This window comes from Bactrocera oleae, chromosome 4, assembly GCF_042242935.1.
Source record: "Bactrocera oleae isolate idBacOlea1 chromosome 4, idBacOlea1, whole genome shotgun sequence".
NCBI lineage: Eukaryota > Metazoa > Arthropoda > Insecta > Diptera > Tephritidae > Bactrocera > Bactrocera oleae.
The window spans coordinates 63797630-63824457 of NC_091538.1; the positions used below are offsets into that span (position 1 = coordinate 63797630).

Here is a 26828-nt window from a genome sequence, read left to right on the forward strand (position 1 = left end):
AATATAAAGAAAAGAGTCCTCGGACTTCGGAGATCGTTAAAAGTCTAAAAAAATACGCAGATATGCATGCACATTCTCATTCTCTTCGGAGCATGCATAATACGGTTCTACACAGACCTTAAGTTTTTCCGAAAAATTCTTTTTAATAGGTTTACAACCTAAACAAAGGCGATTTTTAAAAATTGACAATAAACTACTGTATCAAGTGATTTGCAATTTTAAGCGTATATTTATACATATTTTAAAAATACACAGTAAAATGTTTTAAGAAAAAATTAAATATATTTTGAGTTATACGCGATCTCAGACGGCGCTTAAAAAAAGGTTCTTCTCCGCTGCAGTGATTTTGCTGATATCCGTGGATGAAACCCAAAAAAAAATTATCTCTAGAAGATATTGCCCATACAATTGAAAGAAATCAAAAATTTACAAAATGGCGTTGTTTAAAAACAAATATAGTTGAATATTACCCAAATTTTGGAAGCTTTCCGCCTGCCAAAATTTAGCTACACTTTTAAATGCTTTAACTCAAAATATATATAAAATATTAATTTAAATTTTTAGTACGGTATTTATATGATATGGAAATGTGCAAAAAACAAATATTTTATCAAAATTTTAAACTAGATGTGCCACTAAACTAAGATAAACCTTGTTTAATATTTTGATATTTTTATTAAAAGGAAATCAACCGCAATATATTTTTTAGTATTACTTCATACCATACACTTTTAAGCAATCTCAATAAAATGGGAACTTCTTTTTGGAAATTGAAGTTTACTCTGTGTGATAGTTAGATAGATAGTATAAATTACTCCTCTTATACAAATGTGGATTCTTATTATAATCAAGGTATAGGAAAAATATGAATTATGGGTATGTTCATAAAAAAAAAAAACTTAAATCTCCAATTATTTTGAGTTTGTAACTGTTAAATTTTTAAATGATCCAACAGCTTCTACAAAGAAGCATTATAATGATTATAAATAGTATACAAACAATGACGTAAAAAAAGGTCTGATACATAAGGATGCTCAAAAATCTTTTATTTCTTTTATATACCTAAATTTCAAGGTTCAATATGTTTCGCTTTTTATTTTAATTCTGAAGATGTAATATAAAAATTTTAACACAAATAAATTTGATTAAATTTCATAAATTTTTTATGTTTCAGAAATTTTGATAATTATGAGATTTTTGCATTACGCAGATGAAAAAGTATTTACGCATGCGCAACTTTAAATTAACAAACAAACGAAGTAATGGGAGGAAGAAGAACAAAAACTACTCAAAAGCAGCTGATGCATACAACAGCAAATACAAGTAAGCATAATTTAATGTCTTTACATACATTTTAGTATTATGTATGTATTTTATATTTATGTATGTATAAGATCGTGCCAACCTATTTGCAGTATAAAATGCCAAATACAAATAGACAGATCAGCAGACGGCGATAAGTAGGCAACCCATTTTTATGCGATAATTAATTTTCCCCTTTCTCCACCACAACACTATGCGGCTTAGGCGCAGACACAAGTATGAGCATGCTCTAATGTGTTTATATGTTTTTAAGTGCGGTACACACCCATATGTGCATATGTGTGAGACTAACGTATGTCTGAAAAGTTAGAAGTAGCATAAAGTGCTGCCAGAGCGAAGCTAAGGAAGAGGTGTGTATTTGGAATCATAGCTCTGGCATATATGACCTCATTTTGTGGCTTTTTGCGCATTTCTTTACTTTTTATTATTCAGCTTTTTTCATTCAGAAATGCGCCACTCTTCGCAACTGTCTTCAATTTCGATTATTTTTTCAATTTCGTAATTCAAAATTTGTTAATTTAGCGCAAATCATATCAGCAAGCAAGCGAAATTGATCATTAGTAGTCAAAATATAAAGTAAACTTCGCAGGCGATACAAAGTGTGTACACATATATTCATATAATAAATAGATAATGCCAGAAGTACTTAAAAGCACATGTCATAAATTTTTTTCGAATATCGTGCATTATGATTTTCGCATTACTCAGCAAAATGAAAGGGGTTTGCAACTATTTGGCTGTCTTTTAGATATGCAAAGTTCGTGTCTTAAGTCTTTTGTTACTTTGTGATATATTTGATATTGACCTGCTTTTCAATTGTGCGCGTATTTATGCTACTTCAATATTGTTTTTTAGTATTTTGTGCTTACGCTTTTACTTTTCTAATTTGTGAAATATTTATTAAAAGAATCTTATAAAATGCACACACTCACAAACACTTCAATAAACTGTATGAAAATATCGTGGTTTATATTCATATGTTTATGCATGTGTGTGTGTGATCACACTATATCAATCATCATTAGTTCGGCCTTGTGTTCTTTTCTCACTTTCAAGAATTTCGAAAGTACTTTGTAATTTTTTTCATTTGTTTGTCTAACACTTTGCATCTTTTGCCATGCTGTTGAAAGAAAGTAAACTTATCTACTGCAATAAAATTTTAATGTTTTTACAGATTATCGTTAAGGTCTCTCCAGTTGTGCGACTCATCTTCGGGCACATTTGTGCATATGTATGTGTGTGATGCTGCCGATGCTTGAGTGTTATAATCTAGCTTTTGTTGTCGCTTAATTATGGCAATTAAGTGTGGTGGCCCAGTCTTCTTTTTTAGAACACATGTTAAGTTATTTTCTATTGGTTGACCTCATTTTTGTTCTTGGTTTTCGTTAATACATAAAAGAAGTTTACCATCGTTTAGTGGATATTAACACTTTTAATGACCAATTTCTTGTTTTGCCATGAGTTGGAAAATGTCTTCTTCTTATTTTTGCAGCTGTTGTACTTTAGACACACTTTGCATTTGTATACATAAATCAAAAATTGTAGTAACAAGAAAAAATTTCATAATTTCGAGATAATATTAAAATTCTTTTTTTTTAATTTTGTGGTTTAAATTTTAAACTAACATTTTTTTGAATATCGAATAATTTCGAGATAATATTTAAATTTTTTTTTAATTTTGTGGTTTGAATTTTTAACTAACATTTTTTTGGATATCGAAACTTGAGACTTGAAGATTAAAGTTGAATTTTAAGTTTTTATTTTGGAAAATTCAATTTCGAATTTTTAACTTGAAGAATTTTGAGTTTTAAATTTTAAATTTCGAGTTTTCGAATTAAATTTTTATTATTGGAATTTTGAATTTAAAATTTTGAGTATTAAGTATTGAATATTAAACATAGAATTTTCAATTTTGAGTTGCAAAATTGAGTTTTTAAGTTTCAATTTTGAATTTTGAGTTTTAAAAATTCTCGAATTAGTATTTTTTTCAAGTTAATAAAAAAATTTGAAATTTTAAATATGAAATTTTGAAGCTTGATTTTGAATTCGGAACTTTTTACTTTGAATTTCGAAATTTGAGTTTTTAATTTTTGATTCGTAATTTGAGTTCTTAAAATTTTAAGTTTTGAATTTTGACGATTATCAAATTAACCCTTTTTTCAATTAATCAAAGAATTTCAAATTGGTATTTTTGGAACTTAGAGTATTAAATTTGGAAACTTGAGTTTTGAGTTTTAAGTTCGGAAAAGTTTACTTTGCATTTCGAAATTTCAGTTTTGAATTTGTAATTTCGAAATTTGGAAAATTGAAATATTTGAAATATAATTACATATAAATAGTACTATTACATGTCAGTATATCTTTAACTATACATACATACGTATACCTAAGTAAGGAGTGCAACACAAAATAGAAGCGTTGAAGGTAAAATTGTTAAACACACTAATTTGCATATCACATTTACTTTGACTGATTGCATACTTAATACGCGAATGCCACATACCAGCTACTCAAAATTATATGCAATAACACCAATAACACGAACTCAGTATACTGCTCATTACGAGCACGTCAAGCAAGCGGCGAACAGAGCTCAGTATATCACAAGTTTTATAGCAATCGGGTACATTGTAGTAAAAATACAAAGAAATTTCAGAATTCAATCTTACGGCGGTGACCAGTGAAGCGTTTCACTCATGCAAAAGTCTGGATATGTGAATACATATGTACAACAATAATTCAAATAACCCACAGCTAAATAGTAGCACTTGCTAGTGGGACTGGAAATCGTTTCTAGTTGCTTCGCTAGCAGCATGTGAGTTAGTGGCAGCTAAAACACACAGTTTGCAATTGATTTTCGCGCTTACCAAGGTTAACTTGTGCCCAATGCGGGGTTGTATAAAATCTGTAAATAAATCGCATATCAGCAATTTGCTAACAATTGTGCCACACAATAGACGATCTAACTGCTGATGCTCCCAAAGTCGCTGCTGTGATGAGTCGCTTGTTGCTGCCGGTGCTATTCTATCCACTGACCCAACTCATAAAACGCATACTGTTAAACGTTAACATTTATGCTAATTACTAATTGCGTAGCAAGTATTTCAAGGTATTTACTAAGCAATATTTACAATTTAGTGCTGATATTAAACTAGTGAGTGTTGTTGTATGCAGTTATTTTTTATAGCACTCTGTAGAGTTACATTAATGAAGGTCGGCTGGACAATAAACACTTAACAATACTCACAAATTTGTTCGCATCGTCATTTGAATTGCATAAATAATTGTCAGTAATTAAAGATAATGCTTCAACATGAAAAACTTACAAGTTTTTTTAATATCTCTATTTTGTAAACATAAATACGATATTAAGCATTAGATATAATCGGACTTTTACAAAAATACTACAATCTATAAAGACAATGACTTAAAATTTTGATATCACCCAACAGAATTATTGGCATGACAACGTTTAGTAATGTATTCTAGACTAAAATGATCTACGACCTCGTCTTCCACCTTAAAATCGGTGGTGCTCCTTAAAAGTTATTTTAAAAAATTCGATAGTTTTTTGATTAATTTCAAATATTTGTTCTTATTAAAAATTAAAAAACGAAGTCTGGCGACTATTATATATATAGAAGAGATAGCAGAAGATCTCTCCACCTCTAATGGATAAACTCAACACATTTTGGTTAATGTTTTGGATATGAGTGCGTTCATTCGGCCAAACATGAAACGATAGCCACTGTATTCGCTAGATTTGGCTCTCTGTAACTTTTTTCTGTTTTCGAAACTAAAAAATTAATTTCGGCAACGCGCTATGAATGATTGGCCCAATATATACAAATTTCCAGAAAAAGTTGTGGCATCGTAAACAAACAGCTGCCAAACACACACAATTGAAATCAAATAGAGATCAAAAATCATACAAACAAAAAAGTTTTTACCAATCTAGGAAATTTCTTTTTATCGATTCGGCTTACACGGGCAGTTTATATGAACCTGTCCGGGTCAAATTCGATCTTTAATGAATGTATTAGTAATACATATATTTGCTTAGCGCTGATCACTGTAGAATTAATGAAGACTTAGTTAGAAGCACTTTTAATTTAGAAATCAACCGTTGTTATAATAACATTATTTTCGAAATTAATTCGTACGTATAGGTACGTACGTACGTCAAACGTTTGCAGGTATATATCAATGCTTGCACGGCACATATTTATTATGTTGACGCTGTTGACTGCTCCATTTCGTTGATAATCGCTGGCGCTGGACTAGCGTGCAGAAAAAGGTAGCAATTTTCTACAAAACTCATTGCAACATGAAGCAGACAGCAGCTAATGCATAATACATACAATAATACATAAATGCAGCACAGACGCAGATAAACAATATAAATATGCGCACACACATACACATATAAAGGAGTATGTGTGAGAATGTTGCAAGCACTAATGAAAAACGGCGCTGAGAAAATAGAAAATAAATCTAAAATTAAGACCAAAGGTGCAACAGTCCAACAATCACCGCTGCCCCCACCAGCGCCGCACAGCCAGCGAGCTAAATGTTAAACGGTATTTATTTGCTGATTGAATGTTTATAAATGCTGGCGCTGGCACTGGCGCTCAAACCGCCGGCGTGACTACCGTGCCATGTGTAACTGTGCAATTGCAACAAGAATTACAACAACAACGTTTAAATATATGCAGTAATTGCATGGGAAATGTATGCAACAAATGTGTAGCAATCAGAAGGCGGACAGTTGAAGTGAGACAAGAGGCTGAGAAAAAACGGCAACACAGCGCTCGGTCACTTAACAGTTTAAAGCATGATCCCCCTCTTGCCCACCACTCCTCACTAGCACATATTTTAAGCTCACTGCTATACTTTTTGCCGCCCGCGAATGCTTTTGCCAGATTGTCATTGCAATTCGTGTGAATGTGCCACATGCTTAGGCACGTGTGTGTGTGTGGGCATATGTTCTGCACAAGGACTGCCCGGCCACAAAAACTTTCCATTTTATGCGTTATGCGAGCAAACAAGTTTGTTGCTGACTGGAAGTCTTTCGTAGGCGAAAAATATTTCTTAGTCATAGACTGGATTAAATTTAGTTATACTTGCAGGCTGCTTTTGTTTATGTTCACACGAGTTCATATGCATATATAAATATGTAGATATCAATGTAAATGTTTGATTATAACTCAATCGTGTGTGATTGGTTTGGGTTTGTGTCTCTTTGTGAGTTGTTGGGTTTGGTTTGTGACCGTTCAAACATATTTTTCAAGGCTGTTGAAACAACGTTGATTTGTTACTTGCTCGAAGTCAATTAGAATATGCACGATTTGTTTGTTGTATTTGACTTGCTTTTACTAACAATCAATAGTTAAATACATTTTAGTTGGTTAAAGTCGCTTTAATTACAATTTCAGAAGTGTGAAAGGGTGTGGCAAGGCTTAACTAGATTTACAAATAGCAATACTTAAGCAACCAGAAAACTTGTTAACTTCGGTTGCATCAAAGCTACAATACCCTTCAGAAATAAGGGTAACACCCAGTTGGAGATCCTATACAATATATATATAAATGATCAGCATGACGAGCTGGGTTGATTTAGCTATGCCCATCTGTCCGTCTGTCTATCTGTATATCAATCTAATTTTGCTCAAGGTCTTTACTCTTAAAAAGTTTCTCACTTTTCGGAACTATTTGTCGGATTCTTGTATGACAACTTGTTTATTTGTGAAGGGTATTCTAGCTTCGATGAAACCGAAATTTATGAATATTCGTCCCAATTCTGTAGATTTGGAAAAGGCAAATAAATTTCGAGTAACCACAAGTACAGTCAAAGTTTAATAAATATTTAATAAGAAGAATATCCAATTTGACTTGAATGATTTCTATTATTTTCTTCAATATTCAAGAATGATTAAAAGGGCTCGCAGACAACCTGAACAAATCTACCAATGAGTTAAATTTTTAACAAAGCTTTCGAAAACTTTATATTTTTTTAAAATAAAGTGGAAATTCATCTTTAAATAAATTTAAATTACTTTTTAAATCCCACTCCAACTACTGAGCTAAAAATATGTTTTTGGATTTATTATATTATTTCATGAGCTGTGCTACACATTTAGACAATATTTCGACTACTTCCATATAGAAAAAAATAAGATCGACTATATTTAATGTTAAAAAAGCATTATTTAAAATTTTTATATAAGTATATTATGTAGCATATATATTTATAGGTATGAAAAAAGTCTAAGTAAACTGAAGCGTAACCGCATGTACGGCAGATCAAAAGACACAAGCAGAAAACTTGTTCGTCATTTGATATCCAGTCGCTTCCAATTGTAAATAGAAATAGTAAGTTTCAAGCGAATATATTATTTACAAAATTGTCTGATATTAAAACTGGTATGTAGATAGTTTTTGGAGTATGTTATGCCTATCAGATAACCATTAAAGGCACTTTTATTATGTTTTTATAATTTTCTGTTGTTATCACAGCTTTATATGTTGTTAAAAGCAACAATAAAGTATGCTAAAGTTCCGGCAAGATAAAGTAATCGATAATTCAAGTGCGTGTTTTTGGAACTACAACACAAAAATCGATATTTATACTCAAACGCACGACATCAAATTTAAACTTCGCCGTTCACTACTGTTAAAAACCCAATTATTCACAGTAGCTATGTGATTGACATTAAATATTACTGCTTTTATTCACTCACTTGATCGAAACTGTCTGATTCCTATTATGAGTAAGTGTATATATATTATTGTTAGATATTAACTGGCATTTTTAAAAAGTAAATATATTCAAAAATCAAATCGAAATTAGTTGGTATTTCCAATAGTGAAGGGGAAACTTTTGGTTAGAATATCCGGTTATAATCGAAATAATATATGTACATACAGACCATATATTGTAATTGTTCGTATTTACAATTATGCTGATCTCCGATTTATTGAGAATCCAGTTGGTCTTTGGAAATTTTGAGCAATATACTTCAGTATATCAAGTCGAACTCATGAGTTCAATATACTATTTTGAGTTCAAATTACAATTGGCAATTAAACATTTTCAGCTTTTTACTAAAAAGCTAGCAAATTAACATCAAATTAAGCACTATATCTTAATCCATACCAACTTTTAAACATTAAGGTAGTACAACTTCTATGGTCAACAAAAATTTTAATTCAACGAAAAGTGACAAAAATCGTTCCTTGGCAGCTATCATAACCTCTAAACGCAGACACATTTACTTGCACCCTGGGGGATAAACCTAGTTACAATTCTTCGTATAAAATATTCAGCTGAATAGCCTGATTTCCACAAATGAGCAGATCAAATGTGTTGGCGGCAAGTTGCCAACCAAGGCACAACACAATTAGCCACTCCCTACGGCACTGACCGGTCAAAACACGGGCCACATTCAAACGTGCGAGCTTTGCGGCCATTCATCTAATTCTCCCACTATACATGATCACTCGATTTTTTACTCTTTTACTTCATTTCCATTGCTAAATTTAAGATGCGAACTGTAGACAACATCAATGCGCCAGTCACTCGTGCAGACTTTCGGGCGAATAAAACTGCTCGCGTAGTGGAGGTCAGAACGGTCATAAATTGTATTGAAGGAAAATAAACAACAATCGATCGATTTTCAATGATAATGAGAACTGAAAATAATGCAAGAAATAGACCAAATAAAAATATTTGTTGCAAGTACCGTTACTCTGTGTAAAAACAAGTTATAAAAAAAATTGTGGCAATGAGTCATAATTGGCGCAGTAAAAGACCCACGCTTGAGTATGGAAATGGAATTAATTATGCAGTGGTTCCAGACTTGCAGTTGTCTGTACATATATATATATATATCTACATGTATTTATGTTTCATGTAAGCTTGGACACACCTTCTTGTAGCTGCAACACCAAAAGGCAGTGAAATTACTAGATATTTGGTACTAGTTTTGCACTCTCTGTGTGGGGATATACAGTTTTATGACTATTTTTACGCTTCGAACTCAACATCCGTAATTCCAAATATATATTTGTGTTTTATATGGAAATTAGTTTTTATTGCTTTTTGATGCCGCTTTTGAGAAAAACCATTTGCAGATTTATTTCGTTGAAGTGGTTTCTTGGTTTCATAAAATCAAGACTCATATTTTTAATTAGTTACAGTTAAAGACCTAGATATATAAAATACGAAGACACAAAATTTCTACAAAAATTCCTATATAAGATTAAACCATAAATTTTAAAATATAAATATATATATATATATACATTTAATAAAAATATATATATATTTAATAAAAAAAATATTAAAAAAAAAATAATTGCATAAAATATTAATTTTGATTAAGGAAAAAACAAAAAAAATTATATTTTATACATTTATATTTTATTATTTTTTTTTTATAAAATCTTAAAAACCTATACAAGCAACCTAGCCTGAAATTATACCAAACTCGTTCAAACTTAAGCACAAGCCCCGAAATCGCTACTGGTTTGCTTTGGTTCACTTAAAATACATACAAACATACACATTCATAAAACTGCTTATAACATATTTGTTTTGAGACGCGTACATATTTACATTATGAACATTCACTTATTATTCACATCTATTGCCGCTTACTTTGCGCGCTAACATTTATGTTACTTACCATAAACACAAGTTTTGCCAGACACAAACGCGCACAGGCTATCAGCTGTTATAATCTCTAGCCATGATTAATGTCGCCAATTAAATGACAATTTTAGAGTGACTGTGGTGGCTTACTTAGGCGTTGCGGATATGCAGACTTGAAATTGTTCGTAGAAGTTTGTCGCTTAAGTCTTTTTTAGATAACATGTATATGTGCAGAAATTAAAACCAATCGATTTTTGTTTAACTGTTTGACACTTTTATGTGTGTTCTAAATTCAATATTGATTTTAAATTTACCAGCATTAAAAAAATTTTAAAAAGTATGGTTTAGGCTACAAAATTAGTTTCCCTAAATAAAAATAAATTAAATTGTAAACGTGATTTTTTAGAGATATGTGTATGAGTATGCGAAACTTGTGATGTGATTGGAGAGTGAAACCAAAGCTTGAAGAAAATTAAACTTATATAAAAAATTTTCCAAAGTAATTGGAAAGAAATGCATTTAACAAGCAGTATAAACACATATTATTTATCGTCTCTGTAAATTTATTTAAACTTTTCTATATAATTCTAAAAATAGTATATTAAAATTAGTGTTGCCACCTAAGTTTATATATTTTGATTTTGTATTTATGTTTGTATTAAAAAACTTTCAATTGTCTCAGGATATATAACTTCTAAAAGAATAACTAAGTTCAGATGTTTATTATTGCTGTTATTTTAACCCTCTAAAAAGTTTGGTAATTCAGGTGGTATTTCTTCTATATTTTTTATCTGTAGTAAATTGCAGAAAAATAGATCTGCACTGGTTACGTAGATTCGACTCTCATGGAAGCTTCTTTGATATTATCTTTCTTCAGTTACCAGTTTAAACTCTGAGTACCAGAAACGTCATTTGAAATGTCTCCCAACACTCAATTATGCATAACAAATGACAACACATCAAAATTATAACAACATTGTAACGTTTTACCACACGGCACATGCAGTTGATTACTGTTAGACAAATCTGAAATTAATGTCACACAATAAAATTTACATGTGCTGCAACAACAAATCACAACAAAATAATTTGATAAACCAACTGAAAGCATGGCAATAGAGTGATGGCAATGAAATGAAAGCTGTCAATACACACAATTTAGACAAACAAGTAGCAGCAGAAGCCGTAGCAAGAACAAAAACAACACTGTTAGATAATATGAATGCACAGAAAACATGACGGAAGCCAATGACAATGGCCCGAAGATACAGCAATACATAACCAACGCTGACTACATGCACCCCAAAAGACAAAGACCAACATCCCACCGCTCACCACTCACCAATGATATCCGCATCTTCGTGATCTGCGTTGCGATCGGTGCTTCGATGATCTTTGCTGTTTTCTTGTCGATTTTCGTATACGATTTTGTACGGACAATGCACTCAAAAAAAAAAAAACAATAATAATTGAACAAAAACAACAAGTTAGCAACAATCTTACTTTTCGTACGGAAGTGAATTGAAATTTCTATGCGGCGCGTTGCCGTTGTGTAGGATGATGTGTTCGTATAAAGCATATTTCTTCTTTGTATGTGCTTATGTTTGCATGTAGGTGTGGTTAACCCCACAAGAGATTGGCATATGCTAAGAAGTTCAAAATCGGTGTGAGCAAAAAAATGTAGACGCTGTGGGCTGTAAGCATATGCTGTTAAGCGCCTTTGTTGTCGGTCGATTGATGATTAATTACAAAAATGATTGGGCGGCAAATACGTGTAATCTCTCTGCTTGTTTTATTTTTATTTCTCCACTTTTCTGCCATGGCACATTTAAGGTTGTTGGCATCATGAAGAATCAAACTGCTGCGTATAGTGTGTTCTGTACCTCCATTTATAGGCTTTGAGTTATCTTATAAGCGCACGCACACACATAAATAGGACACACATAACAGCGGTTATTAGTGGCAAAATCTTACGCATGCTTTTTGGCAGTCATTTTCGAGGAGAGTTCGTTCAACTTACAGCATTAGTGTCTTGATGTTGGCATAATGTTATTAATCTTTTTTTTTTTCAATCAAAATAAATAGCAAACTACAACTAAGCAAAGCTGTAATATTAATTTTTTAATTATTTCTCAATTTATTTATTTTATTATATAATAAAAAATCTGCAAATTTAGCAAAGAAAGTTTTCCAAGGCAATTCTGAATTTTCCGATGATATTGTTTAGATCGGATCACTATAGCTTATAGCTATCATACAAACAGACCAATCAAAATCAACATAAAAGTCATATCCTATTTTGCTATAAGAAATACACCTGTGAAGGATATTATAGCTTCGATGCAGCCGAATGTAAAATGTTTAATGTTTTAATTTTTTTCTACATTATATTTCGTCTTTTACTTTCAGCTTCCCGTCTTTAATGAGCGTTTCAAGTTCATAGCGTACATTTTTTCTAAACATGCAAGTAGTGGTGACTTGTTACTTATAAGATTAGCGAGAACATTCTCAATTTTAGCAATCAATTTTATTAACCGTTACCTTAAAATGCTTCACTGTAGTTGAATTTCGTGGAAATTACACGATTACTTAAAACTGTGAAGTTCTAAAAAGCAGGTGAGTCATCAAATTTTTTAAAGTTTTTTATTAAAATATATAAAATAACGCTAAAACCCGTATTCAACCCTCGAGTCTAATATTAACACTCAGTAATACTTTTCAAAGGCATGGGCTTCTTACATATTTTAAATAGATAGTATTTAGTATTTTGTTTCATATGTCGTAAATTGCCAATTTTTCGTGGTTTTGGAAAATATTTCTGAAACTTTGGACTGAAATAAGCACAGATTTTTATATAAATATTCTTATATGAGAACAAAACCAGAACTAAAACAAGAACTTTTTCTACTAATAAAGTCCAAAATTAAAAGAAATTTAAAAAATCAAATACCCAGTATTGCTTGAAATTACTTTTCAATTTTTGGAGAACCTAGTTCAATACCTTCAATTAAATTGTGATTGGTTATATGCATACTTCAAGCTCAATAAAGCCGAGCAGAAAGGTTAATTATTTAGCAGAATATGAAGCTCATTGAGAACCCCAAATAAAAGACCTAAGCGAGCAACTTGATATGAAAAAAAGTTTGCTTTCAATTACAAACACAAAGTTTTTTATGTCAAATATATATGTTTGTATTAAAAATTCTTATATTTTTATCTATGCATACATATGTATGTATATAAATATATTCGCATTAAAATTCTTTAACAATAACATTAATGTTTCAACTAACTTTATACCGGTTTTGCTTTATTTGTAGTCATGTTTAGTACTTTTTCACACATAAAAGTTTTACTTTATGACAGCTTTTGTAAAATAAAACTTGAGCAATTTTATATTTGCTGCCTCATAGCTCATTTATTTAAGGTCAATTACGTACATAGTTTCACAAAGGAACTTAAATATACAAATTATATAAAGAAAAATACACTACAAAGACACATTTATATATATACTCGTATACATATTTATTTTTTTTATTATTTTTCTGGCTGTTCATTAAAATCCTGACTACCGATTTTTATAAATATATGAATATAATTAATCAGAGTTGTATGTTCATGCGATTATATATATCTGTGTATATATAATATCTATATTTATATACCAACCGCCCATTCGACAACTTCATTCAACAATATTAGCACTCGAAGTAGTCAGTCAACTTTCTTGATTATATGTATATATATTTCATTATTAGCCATTTGTGCTCGCGTAGGTGCCAAAATTCGCATATTTGGTTATGACAAACAAATAACAGGGTATTTAAAACTGGTTTTTAACATTTTACTTGTACTATTCATTGTTCTGTGCTGATTTCGTTTAAATAAAAAATCACAATTAATATTTACGCTAAAAATTAACAATTTTCTTCTAAATAGCGCGCATAAATAAAGTCAGCAACTTATCTGCCTTCCAGCTTTTCGCAGCATATGCTTATATGATAATTCGTTGAAATTTGTTTATTTACAGAAGTAAATTTGTGACCTGATTTTATTTTGATTAGTTTCAAAACAAGTACAAACTTTTTCAAAGTTTTTTGTGTTTTCTCGAAAAGCTTTAGCCAATTGAATTTTTTAGGAAGATTGGCTTTAATGAAAACTTTATGAGATCATAAAATTGATGTGGGTTTTTATTATAGTGTGCATTTCTGGTATATTATACACCCAAACCATTTTGTTTATACTTCGTTAGCTGTGACTGTTAAACTATATGATTAGAAACTTAATTGATTTAAAATGTTTTATACAGTGAAGTTTTGATTTTCCAAAGAGTTGTATGTTCATTCGGTTTTCTAATAAACTTTAGGTACGTATATTGTTATAAAAGTCCAAATTTATAGTTTTTTATTGGATCCTTAAACATCGTGATAAATTTATAATCAATATAAACATTATACCACTGCCAACTATTAGCAAATGGACATCCGGGGTGTTATACTCACACATTAATAAATTAAACGGAAACACAAAAAAAAAAGATCAAAGAGAAACTAAGTTTCATCGGTAAATTTTAAATAGTTTTACAAATTTTAGTAACATGTTTTAATATATTCTTCCTATATGGTAAGTAGTATATGTATGAGGTTGTGAACCCTTTTAATAATATTCTGGGACCAGTTATAGGTATGAACTAAAAGTAGCACAATTCTGTAATACAGTTGAGAAATATCGCTTAATCTGCATTATATTCAATATTTATTAATCAGAAGATAGAATATTCATATTATCGATATATGGGCTAATCTCTCTCGGAAACTTCAATATCATGTTAGAAAAATAAAAAATAAAAATATACTCGAAATTTCATTGCAATATTTCTTCCAAAACTTTACATACCCCTAGCATAGCTATATAAAGGTGATGAAAAGTTTTCCAGGTAATAAAAATATATATTGTTATAAGTCGTTGGTTATCTGCCAAGATTGAATAAACTAATATACTCAAAACATACTACTTTCAATTTATATCACTTACTGTTAACCCCATGCTCATCTTACATTCCCAGCACCAAAAAACTCTGTAATTATTTATAGCCCATAACACTTCCAAGTCATTGCATAAAAGTAATTGCTTGCAATAAATATTTTGATGGTTGAGTAAACAAATCAACATATTAGCTCTTTAAATGACAATTTGTCAAACCATTCTATAGCCTTTAATTCTTTTCAAATGTATGAAATGAAGACAGAATTGTGGTAATTAAATGTTAATTATAAAGTCATTAAACCCAAATGTGGCAGAAGATACAAATAGAATGTTAAATTAAAAGAAATTGGAAATATAACTTGAAGCGGAAGAAGAAGAGCGGCTATCAAGCGAACGACGGCAACCGCAAAAGTCATTTGCGTTAAGTGGGGAAAATGCCACGACAACAAAGCCGCAAGTCCATGGACACCGCGCATACCGCTCATCTGGCACTTGAAACGGCTAATTATATTATTTTCCTGCACGACCCACCACTTTGTTAACGCTTGTCGAGAGATAATCAATCAAAACAATTTTCCGACTGAGCAAGCGCACTGTGTGCACACAGTAACTAGCAAAAGAAAAATTTGGTATAATTATATTTTTTCTGCTTCCTTCTTTTTGTTGGGCGTCAGCAAACGCAGTCAAAGCGCACGAAAAATTCATAAATAATTGCTTTCTTCACCGCTGGAAGAATGAAAAATGCAATTAGAAACGCATATAATTGTAGATGAGCATAAACACACATATACATACATACATATCTATGTGTGCGAGTTATTCCTTTATCTGACAATTTTTGGCGCCTTCAATGCTGCAACGCGTGTTAATTAGTTAACCCCCACAAATAACAAGTAAAAAGAAGAATACAACAATAAAGCGTGAATCGCGGCCACTTTGTGGGATCGGTAAGTAATCATAGATCATAAGCATTTGAGCTCCTGACAAAATAAGAAACGTATAACAATAAAAACAAACTGGGTTTTTAACCGCAGTTTCTCACACAAAGCAATATTGCGATAACTGTTGAACTAATAGTGAATCCATTAAGAATACTTCGATGGAAATGTCTCTAGCTTACTATAGTACCTAGCTGTATTTAACGATAGTATTGCACTGACAGCTGGAGAGAGATCGAGATCAAAGTTACAAAACTTGAGAACAGATTTTTTTGTTGCAAATTTGGTTGGGAATCCCTGATTCTCATTTTTAGTTAAAAAACAATAAACAACTTTTACTTCGACTGCAGCTACCCTTTACAGACGCATTATAAATGATCTTTCTCTTGATTTTGATCAGTCAGTCAATTCGACAAATGAGCAACTTCTTAAGGAGAAAATGACATGTGCAAAATTTCAAATCAATATCTCAAAAACTAACGATGCGTATATATAGACAGATCGACAGATAAACGGACAAACGAACATGGTAAAATGAACTTGACTCGTCCCGTTCATCGTTTATATATAAATTTAAACTTTGGAGTCTCCGAAGTTTCCTTCTGTGTGTTACAAACTTCGGGGTAAACCTAATATACCCTGTTCAGGGTATAATTATAGCAGCTTTCAAAATCATATGGGTATATGAATTTCTAATGAGAGCGCATCTAGTTAGGCTGCGTATTCATATGTCAAGAACGGTAAATAATCTTACATAAGCGTTGCTCACGATGAAATCTTAAAGTATTTTACTGAAATTACGATTAGACCATACTTTCATAACTCTTGAAAAAAATTCTTTCAAGTAATATTTTCAGTCTCTCCCAGCCAAGTTTACTACTTGAAACTTCGAATCATATGTCTGTACATTACTTGGTAGCTGACTTCGCTTGCTTCCGTCTCAATCCCGCTTTGTAATTAACCTTAAGAAGCTGCTTTTAGCTTTTATGTAGAAGCTACGCACTTGAGGCGTTGCCTGGTAAATAACTATTACGGCAATTCTACCGGGAGTTTGCCCATCTTTCTTTTTCAAAGAATCAGTTTCCCAGGCAATCAATATTTTTCCAATAAGGAAATATACACATAACCACCTCTATATAAGTATATACATATGTAAACCATATTTTATATATTTTTTCTTTTGAGGCCCGCAGCTGTTTGTGTTTTGATTTAGAACCTTTAATTTTGCTTTCTTCTGTGGTCAGCACAAATTAGCGTTTGTTGGGCAGACACACACATATACTCTTACCTATCTATATATTTACTTGTATATTGCGGTGTAACGTTGAAAAATAGCGTGATTACCGCAGATGAGCTCACAGACATTTCTAAAACGAATTGCAAGTAATGTGGCAAGAGTTATACAGAGTACACACACAGAAACGGAAGTGAGTTTGTCTGCAGGCATATTCTTATTTTAGAGTTTTTCATTTATTAGCTACAAAATGTAATTTTTCACCCTTTCTAGTTGCTTTTGGCAATTATGCTTAAGAAGTTTTTGCTGCTCAAATGTACTTATTTAAATTATGATGGGTGTTTTTCTGTCTAAACTTGCCTCCAGTGGGTGAAAGTTTTATAAATCGCCACTACAATAAGGTTAGTAAATTTAATGACATCCTCAACCAAGTAGCAGCTTTAGCACAAAATGCTGTGGAGCGGTTTTTAAGCATATGCTTATACACACATATGTGCACTCATATTTATTTGGCGGCAAAAGCTTACAAGCATATTTCCATTCATGCTTCGGTGTATAATTTTCAACAATTTCCACAATTGTAATTTTTTTTTTGTTCTTCAAGTGGCTTAGTGAAAGTTTCAGAACCAGACGTGATCTAATGAACTAGACGCTCATTTATAACAGCTGTGGGCAAAAAATTTATGACCATACTTTTATGACACGCTTGTGCGTGTAATATTGACTGCAATCATCATATGTGAGCTAGTTCCCTAAAATTAAAATAATACGCACTTTGTTATTATATTCAATTGTACCAACTAAGCTATTATTATTATTTGTAACAAACTGATATTAGCTGCGCGGTTCTACGTCTTTATTGACAATTTAAATGTAAAACTTTTGTAGGAAAGTTCAATTGTTAAATTTTGTTAAAACGCATTTTTCTTTCACATTAAGAACTTTGTGAAGCTCTCAGTTCGTGTCAATTGGATTTTAGCTTACTTTCGTCACTATCAATATGAGTTAATAGATAATGTTGAGGCAATTTCTCTACTTATAATTAATATAGTAACCTAACCTATGTACTCACTATACGTATGTATGTTGAAATTTATTACACTGTATAAATGCAAAAATATAACCTTCAATTATAAAGATCGTGATTTGAAGATATTTTAGATTGGGAAAATCAGTTATGGATTAATTTGTTATTGATTTTTAATAAAAAATATACTTGAGATATTGATTAAATCAGAGAACATTTTCTTTAAACCTGTTTCAGTAGTCATTTTCAATCTTCAAAATCATTTCATGAAAATATTTTCACATCCTGAACAGATTTTGATTAAATTTAAATAATCCACAAAAATTAAAAAACAAAAAAAAAATGCGAAACATTTTTTTAACAAATAGACATAGAATAGATATTTATAAGAAAATTTAACAAAAACAAAAAAAAAATGTAAATTCGGTTGCACCATATCTAAAATACCCTTCACGAATAAAAAAGTTTCCTTACAAGAACTTGATTTTAATCGTTCAGTTTGTATGGCAGTAATATGATATAGTGCGCCGATATCGGCAGTTCCAACAAAGCAGCAGCTTCTTCAGGGAAAAATGGCGTATGACAAATAGGTGTTACAAACTTTGTGGCAAACTCAATATACCGTGATTTTTTTAAATCATTTCATTTTTTCGTTAGTTAATCTATTATATTTTATAATGAAAAATCTTATCTTTTATAATAAAAAGGCTCTTTTATGTTAGAAATGTACCTTGATGACTCCAGCATAAGAGTTATAACGAATATTGCCAATATCAGGAAATTAAAGGAAACCTCAAGATTCATGAACCAAAGCACAATTGCAGTAAGCTTTAATAAACCATAACAAACATTGAGTTGGCTTTGTTCCGTGACCTATTTTGAAAACCTTTGTGGTCTCACGAATAGTCTGGAATGGCCTAATTATGAATTGTCGTCTATGCGGAACCAATAATTTCAATGGCTTTTCCTTGCATATGATGAAATCTTAATCAAACATAAATTACATCACCAGCGTAACTAGTATAATCATGTTCTATTTTGATACAAAGATGATTTGAGCACAAGAATCCACAGCATATCTCAAGTTCTAAACATTTTTAAGGAATTTCTTTGAATTTCTCAACATATGCAATCGTTTTATATATAGAAGCCACAGGTATCTGGTTGAGGTATGAGATTATTTTGATTAAGAGTACAAAAATGTAATAACAAGTTTTAACGAATTATTGGCCATATGAAAGCAGAATATCGCTATTGACAAATAAGAATTCAACTTTAATAAAATATAGGAAATTATACTTTTTGTAATTGTTATAACGTTTTTTTATCAGTAATTTCCACAATTTATATTACAATATGTTGGCTATGAAAACTAAAATCACAGAGAGCTGAAAGAAGGAAAAATTAACCTCAGTTTAAAAATCTGAAATTTATTCTATTTAAGGAGGGGATTTTCAAAAGAAAAAATACAAATATTGAATTTGATTTATTTTATGTATACCCATATTTATATAGGTAGTATCTTCCAAATTATATTTACTTGGAAAACTGACGCATGTTTCCTATATAATTTTCATTCATGTCTCGTTTTTAACACAACAACAGCACACTACTTCAGGACAGACAGGCACACGTGCAGGCAAGCACATCGACACCGTTCGCATAAAACATCATACTACACGACCAATAGGTCAATCACCACAATGACACAACGTGCAGTAGGCATTATTTAATGTGTCGCCGTGAAAAACACTTCCGCTTCTCTTGCTCGCATAGAGTACAAGACATAAAGCAATAGCACTCGTGTCAGCGTGACAGCATGCTGGATGTATTAGCAGAAGAAATGAGCGTCGGTGTACAGTGACGCTACCGAATGATGATCTAAGCGATGATAGCAAACAGAAGCAAGACAAACAAATAAAAAGAGAAAAATAAAAATAGGTGTTGAATGCAAGGGAGCTCAGGTGGCTGGTAAAGTTATAGTTGTTGCAATGTGTAATATCAAAAAAGCGCTGGTCAAACGCATGCCAGTCAAAGCGGCAGAGTGAGAAGAAACGACAACGTCCTTTTACTGCATTTCATAGTTATAGCTGAGATTTCAATCGTTACAGGGTTCGAGGTGTGTTGACAGGGGTAATTTTTTATTACATATCTTATACTCTTTTATTGTTTCTTTGTTTTCTTTGCTGCCGCTCTTTTTGTAGCTGAAGAAATTTTCCGTAGAAAAGAGGCGTACAAGTAATGTTACTGCATTTAAGCCACAGTAAGCGGCGCATTTAACAACTTAGTGTCATTTTATATGAAATTCATATGCGCTCACACACATACAAGTTGCTTTTGGTTTTCAAGGCCACAGTGTCATAGCGTTCGACTGTCAATGTGGAAGATGCCACTCGCTGACTGCTAGCAGCGTGATGATGCAACAGCAACTTTTACACATTAACTTTTAAGCCAATAATGCCGCAGTGATTGGCCGTAATGCGTTTTTTCCTTAAATGGTTAAGTTTTTAGTATGATTTACTATGTTATTTATTGCTTTTTGCCAACAATCAAGGTAAATCTTTTACACACTACAATTTGTATGCGACAACAACGCAGTTTCGTATCGTTGTTCGAATTTCAATTCAATTTGCAAGTGACAGTGAAGTGAATAAAGAAAAAAAGCACGAAAGCACAGCAACAAAAAAACAACAAAAAATGTTAATGTTTTTATTCCGCTTTAACCTTGAAAAACAGGTTAACACTTATATAAAAGAAGCCAAACAACTGCCGTTTTAGTTAATTTCTAGCCATATGTGCGACAAGTAAGGCAGACAACTGCAAAGAAAGCAAAACAAATATGCGAGTCAATAAAATAAATGGAATACTTTCGGACATTTGTGTATCAAATGTGAGGTAATGTTGTTGACTATGTGTGCTGTAACATTTCCTTTTCGCGAGCATTGCTTTTTGAGAAATCCGCAGGCGTTTCTTCATAGCTTACGGTCAGATATTTAGATGATGTAAACTAAGACTCACACACAAAGGCACACTTTGCAAATAACTCAAAAAAATCAAAAATATATTTTGTTTTTCATTTTTCGTTCAAACTTTTGACGTCATTTTTCTGTAAATCCGCAAACCTCCGCAAAATTAGCTTTTATTTGCATTTTTTTACGCCTTTTGCGGCAACGCACAGCAACCACCAGTGGAGATTGTCGTTGGCTACGTTGACTTTGCGTCACAGCGGTGTTGCTGGCCTGACAAAAATCCGGTTTTTGGCGAGGGTTTTTATGACACAGTCACAGCTATCGAGAGATAACACAGTAGGAAATCTTTGGATGTGATATAATTTTTTACAAAGTAATTATATGATTTAGTTAGTTGACCTAACTGTATCTTTTTAAAATCTTGTAAGATATTGACCGATTTGTATTTTAATGTCAGAGCAATTAATTAAATTTGATACACGTATATAAAGTATGTAAACATATAGGGCCCGCTTAATGGCGCTAAAAGAGAGGACAGATCCGTCATATAAATAATACCCATTAGGGTGTGTAATTTATACCCTGAACAGGTTACATTATGGTAAATTTGCCACGAAGTTTGAAACACCCAGAAGGAAACGTCGAAGACCCTATATATAAAAAATTTGCGTGATGAATCTCAATTTTTGAGATATCGATTTGAAATTTTACATATGTCCCTTTCTCCCCAAAAGACTGCTCATAAGAACCGCTGATATCGCATTACTATAGCATGTAGCTGCCATACAAACTAAACGATCAAAACCAAGTCCTTGTATGGAAAGTTTTTTTATTAGACAAAATATCTTAACGAAATTTTACATATATTATTGTCCAAAAAAACGAATAAATTTTCCAGATCGGAACCCTATAGTATATAGTTCCCATACAAACTGATCGATCAAAATCAAGTTCTTGTATGAAAACTTTTTTATTTGTAAAGGGTATTAATCTGCAGCCTTATTTAACGTTTTTTCTTGCTTGTCTTCTTTTTCAAACTGCTTTTAAAAAGTTAATATTTTTTAAATTTCGTTAAGCTGCTCCAGAAAAGCTGAGAAACTAGAGTTAAAAAACACAAATGTTTAAAAATTGTCTAAAAATATCTACCAATATATAGTTCCGTAATAATATAAAAATATTTAAGTCTGCACATAAATTATAATCACTCAATAAAAATTAAATTTCCGACAGGCTTAATTCATGCGAAAAACGACATTCACACCTACTAGCACTCACACAAGTACATGTGTTTGCTTTAGATGCGTTCATTATTTATCTGGGGAGCTGATCTTCAATTTATGAAGTCATCTTTTGCTCGCCAACAAACTTTGGATTTAACGAACATACACACACACACTCGTATAGTAAGTAGCGCCTTATAAGAACTGACTCGTTCGCTTGATGCCACCACGTTGAAAATATTTTATTGCGTATGCCAAATATGCTTAAGAACAATATAAATACATATATAAATACATGTAAGTACATTTATACATTAATTTATGTATATACATTTTACAGTAACTCGTAGGCGAATAAGAGAATGGAATAGCCTTTTTTCATTAATTTACCAGCGCGTTCTGTATTAAATCATTGTGCGCTAAATTCTGAAGAATACACAGACACTGATACATTTGTACATACATGCGAACTTTTCTACATCATATATATATATATATATATATGTGTGTGTATGCTCTGTGTACGTCAGCTTGTAGATTTACTAAATACAGCATCTTTTAAGCTTCTTAGTGAATTGATACGCTACCGACTGCGCGTTTTCATGCAATTTGTGGGGCACAGCGGGAGTCTTTTTGATTGATAGCTGTTGGAAGAATGCTTTTAGTTGGTATTTAAAAAAATTTTTATTGTAGTTTCTCAATATAATTATTCGCTAACAGAGTTTTTATATGTATTTTGGTCATATATTCACGCAACATTGTTCTTTGGTACTTTTATTTTAAAAGACTTAAGCAACGAACTTCATTGAACTCATACTCCCACATAAACTCAAGTTACTAATAACACTAAATTAATACTGAGTGACTTGTATTGCTTACAATCACTAGCAGTTTAGCGCAAAAATTAATTAATAATACTGACATGTTGCCTTTTAGCTCGTCTTTTTCGCAGTCAAGCGCTTAGCAAAGGCAATAAAATCATCGACTTGTAGGCGTGAGTGACATTTAACATTGACTGATAAACCAACGACCAGCGAACTGTATTTGTGCTTTGTAAGGTGATTTACATAGTGCACTGGTATTCAGATTTACATGTGTGTCTACAAATACATATATACAAATGACTGCCTAGTGCTTTTAAGAGGCACAGTGACAAATGAATTTTCTCAAAAAATTACAAAAACAAAAATACACGTTAACTTTGCCTACACCAGAAATCTATACTTTAGAAATAAAAAAATTGCCATATGAGAACTTGATTTTTATCGGTCAGTTGGTATGGCAGCTATATGCTATAGTTGTCCGATCTGAACTATTTCTTCATAGATTGTAGTGTGGCCTTGCATAAGAATCAACGCCAAATTACGTGAAGATACTAAAGCTGCTATGTCAAATAAATCAGTTTTCGATACAAGAATTTGAGTTTGATCGATCAGTTTGTATGACATTTATATCCTATAGTAGTACGATTTGAATAACATTTCCTGAAATAAAAAGTTCTCCAAACTGCGAATGTATTTTCAGCGATTAGTTTGTATTGCAGCTATAAAGATCTGATATCGGCGGTTCCGACAAATGAGCAGCTTCTGAAGTAAAAAAGGCGTATGCAAAATTCAGATCGATATTTTAAAAACTTAGTTCACGTATATACAGACAGACGGACAGATGGACATGACTTAAGCGACTCAGCACGTCACACTGATCATTCTGTGATCATTCATATACATAGAGCCTTCGACGTTTCTTTCTGAATGTTATAATCAGAAATCTTCATGGCAAACTTAATATGCCCTGTTCAGGGTATTGAAAAAGCGGTATCATTTGTAATGCTTGAGAGTTGACAGCCTTAAGCAAAATGTCTAATGAAATTGTAGGCAAAGCATTTAAATACTTTACTAAATATAATATATATGTATGCAATTACAAATTAATGTCAATTCATGTAAATGTATTACATAAACTTACCAGTCTGTGTTCGTTTGACTCGTAGCCCGTTGAGTTTTGTAACTTTTCAGTTTTTATATATTTTGCATTTGATTTTAGCAAATAAATTTTGCGAGTCCAATATTTAATAGCCGCTCCTTTTGCTGTTCGAGCTGCTTTATTTTTTTATTTTGCGTAATCTAATTTAAATGCTTGCCAAATACAAATTAATTTTGTAGTTTTTGAATTTTATTGCAGTTAATATTGTTGTTGCAATTGTTGCGTGTCTCTCATTGTTTTTGTAATATTTCTATTTCAACATTTCTTCTTTTACACTTCCTTGTCGGGCGTTAGTGTGGCGTTTTAAATGCTTTTCTTTAATATGCTGCCAAAACCTCTATAAGGAAATATACTTTTTAACGGTGGTATCGAAATTTATACTTCGTAACATAATTTATGGCTATTTTTTCACTTCATGTTTGATTTAACTACTTTTTAAATATTATTGCATTTTTAATTACATAATAAGTCAATCAAACAGTGAATTAATAATTAATTTATACAGCAAATTAACTAACTAGAGAGCAGAATATTAAAGTTTTCATCAACCTTTCGTCTAAACCTCATAATTAATTTTTTTTTTAAGTTTTCGTTATGATAAAATATATATTTAAAATATTTTATGAATATTTTCTTTTTGCCATACCTTTTTTAAAATATTTTCAAAATTTTAGAAGCACATAGAAAAATATTTTTGAAAAAATTATTTTTAATTATTTTCTAAGTTGTACAAGTGCAGAAATCTATTTGAAAATAGTTATTTAAAATATTTTCAAAACTATAAAAGTAGAAGAATCTTTTTGCAATATATATTTCTAAAATGTTTTCCCCAAATTTTAGAAGTTGAAAAATCTTTTTGTAAAAAATTATTTAAAATATTTTCCAAATTGCAGAAGTGCAGAAGTTTTTTAAAATATTATTTTTATTTTAGAAGTATTTTGACTCTATTAAGGTAAAAAAATATATATAAAAAAAATTATTTTATTTCTTCCAAATTTTTTACGCAAAATTTGAAAAAACAATAATGTTTAATAAAATGTTTTAAATTTTCTCCCTAATATAATTTTAATAAATACTTTTCCCTTGCTTTTGTATAAATTTTGTTTCAAAACTTTTTGTTATTTTTAAAACCAGAATTTTATCAAAATTTATTTTTTGGAGTTTCAACAAAATTTTGAGGTTTTTATTTCGTTTCTCTGTTTTTTTTTTTTTGCTTATTTGTAAATCTACTGGGCTTTTCACACTTTTTTGACAACTCAAAACTTTTAATATTTTTCTTATATAATCTTTTTTGTTATTTTTAAAACCAAAATTTTATCGAAATCAAAATTTATTTTCTGGATTTTCAGCAAAGTTTTGAGGTTTTTATCTCATTTCTTTGCTTTTTTGCCTATTTGTATTTTATTTCTTTGTAAATGTACTGGGTTTTTCACACTTTTTTGACAACTCTTTTCACAATATACACAAGTGTGTGTTTACAAATCAACATCCAAAAAAATTGTAATTTCCTTGCATATAAAACTTTGTAACCCATTTACTATGGTTCATCTCAATATTTTCCATTTTTTTTCAAATATTTATTTACGCGTATGTTTTATATTAGACCTCTCAACTCCAACTTTTGTTGCTGCTTTTATTTATTAATTCGTTTATTATGTCTTATTGTTGTTGGTTTTTTTTCGTCTTTTTCCATAAATTTCAGCTTCTTATTGAGGTTGAGCCGTCGCTTCATTCACTCAACGCTTGCGGCGACCGATTGTTCAACGCTGGCTGTGTGCATGTTATTGTTGTTATTATTGCTGCTTTTAGCATCATATTTGTTGGCTTTTCTTATTGCTGTTATTATTATCATTGTTATTATGACTATGGATTTGGTCAAGAGCGCCGCACTATTGCATGGCGCGAGTAGTGAGCGCGAGTGTTATGAAATCAAATACACCAACTGTTTCAGTTTTTTGTTATTGTATGTGTTGTTATTTTGTGAAATTAATTTTGTTTATTTATTTACACCGAACACTTGAAATACGCAGCATAGCAGCTTTTTTGTATGTGTTGCGGTGTTAAAGTAGATTAAGGGGTGTTTTGAAATAGCGAACTAAAACAAAAACACGCAACGCACACACAAACATAAATATAATTAGTAACACTTAGTGTTTGTTGAAAACTTTCTGCAAAATAAGCGCAACTTCATAATGATTGTAACTGCTTTTCATTCGAACTTGCACACAGCACAAATTCAATGAGTTTTGATATGAGTTCGTTGCTTAAGTCTTTTGTTTAATGGCTTGCGGGCGATGAAAGACTGCTAAAAATGTTGTTTTTCCGTATTTGCCGTACACTTGACACACATATTGCTGACATCATCCACCGCTAATGATCGCAATGCAAAAAAAAACCACAACAACAAATGAAATAATAAAATAAATTATTTGAAATTAACTCTTAACTACTTATGCATGCAAGCTGAACACAGGCGCAGCGTGTTTGCTGTA

The 26828-nt window shown here is 31.2% G+C and overlaps 1 protein-coding gene across 4 annotated transcripts in view; it reads right to left on the reverse strand.

Annotated features, from left to right (window-relative positions):
• The window catches only part of pio (piopio), an 80922-nt gene that overhangs the window by 53340 nt on the left and 754 nt on the right, over window positions 1-26828 (reverse strand). For 2 of the 4 annotated variants that reach the window (XM_036369902.2, XM_036369899.2), the window contains exon 2: window positions 24319-24673. The exons of 1 other annotated variant lie outside the window; for it this stretch is intronic. The gene's annotated coding sequence lies outside the window, so the exon portion shown is untranslated. The remainder of the gene's footprint in view (window positions 1-24318; window positions 24674-26828) is intronic. One more of the 4 variants, XM_014248099.3, reaches the window with a different exon arrangement.